This window comes from Carlito syrichta, unplaced genomic scaffold, assembly GCF_000164805.1.
Source record: "Carlito syrichta isolate Samal-C Ts95f unplaced genomic scaffold, Tarsius_syrichta-2.0.1 Scaffold307028, whole genome shotgun sequence".
Lineage (NCBI taxonomy): Eukaryota > Metazoa > Chordata > Mammalia > Primates > Tarsiidae > Carlito > Carlito syrichta.
In genome coordinates, this window is record NW_007251124.1 from 331109 (window position 1) to 332617 (window position 1509).

Here is a 1509-nt window from a genome sequence, read left to right on the forward strand (position 1 = left end):
GGGGAGAAGAGGGAAAGGGATCCCTCCCCACACCTTGTCAGGGCTCAGATCTTACCTCAAACCATAGAACATCTCAGAAAACAACAGACACAGAACAAGTTTTGGAGAACAACTTGAATTCAACATGGAAATGAACACAAAGCTCACTGTTGGGTCCTTTTCTCTAGACTTCTTGAAGGATTTTATAACTGATGATGCTCTGGTTCCTCAGAGGTCTAGTGGGCAAGAGAAACTTGACATCCCAGAGACTTCCTGGAAAAGCTAACACTTGGGTTAAATTGTAAACGAAGTATGGAAATAATCCAACCCAGTAGTTCTCATGTCCTACTAGGCATGATTTAATGCAGGAAGCTGATATAAAAGTCTCACTTAAAACAGTCAACTTGCACCAAGGATAATTGACTTGGCACAGGTCCCAAAGACTTTGGTGAAATAGTTAATAGTAACAGCATTCTTCATCTGTTGACACCAAAGAAACAGGAATATAGAGACAGAGACATGAAAAGTAAAAACACATTGCTAAAAAAAAATTCTAATTTTTTTTTGGTCCAAGGTTATTAGTAACACTTATTGGACATTTTACTAACAAAATAACTCTAACATTTAAAAAGGAAAAAGTTTCTTGTGATACATGATAGACCTTCTAACTACACCTAAAATCACAAGAGAAAAAAAAGCAGACATTGAGATCTCAGACTCAGGGCGTAAGAGAAAAAGGTGAAACTGTAATGTTAGAAGCTCACTTTGCTACTTTGCAAAAATGAAAGGATTAATAAACTCGACTAGCTCATAATCATGTGGAATGTATTTAGGGGAGACTTAAAAGGAGGCAAGAGACAATCAAGAAAAAGCCTACTTTGGAAAAGAGACTCCAAAAAGAGCTCCTTTATCTTTTTTCTCCAGACTTTAAATCTGGGGTGGATGAGGATATTGAGGAAAATTAAAGATGGCTACAAATTCTTTGGCACTTCCCACCAAGAGACAGAGTCTATATTACCTCCCTTGAATTTGAGTGGCTTTTATGATTGCTCTGACCAATAAAATACAGTAAAAGTTATGCTGTGTTTTTTGGCATGAGCCTTTAGAGAGAAGCTGCTTTCACTTTTTATCTTTTGGAACAATTGCTCTTGGAGCCCTGAGCGACCATGGAAAAAGTCTGACTACCTTGCTGGAAAGACCATGAAAAGATGCCCTGAAACCACTTGGAGAACAGTGGCCCAGCTGAGTCCACTCCTCTAGCTGTTCCTGACAAGGTACTCAGCATGGCAGTAAAGCTATCTTGGATTTTCCAGAAAAATCTGCCGCTAGATGAATACCACCAAGTGACCATAGTGGATGCCACGTAATATAGAAGCATCTCCTAGCTGAGTCCTCCCCAAAACATGACCCAAAACATATTGGTATAGTTGTTTTAGCCACTGTTTTGATTTTTTATGCAGCAATAAATAGATCAACTTGAGTAGACTATTCTCTGAGAATATTAAATTTCCTTAGTTTAGATAATATAGG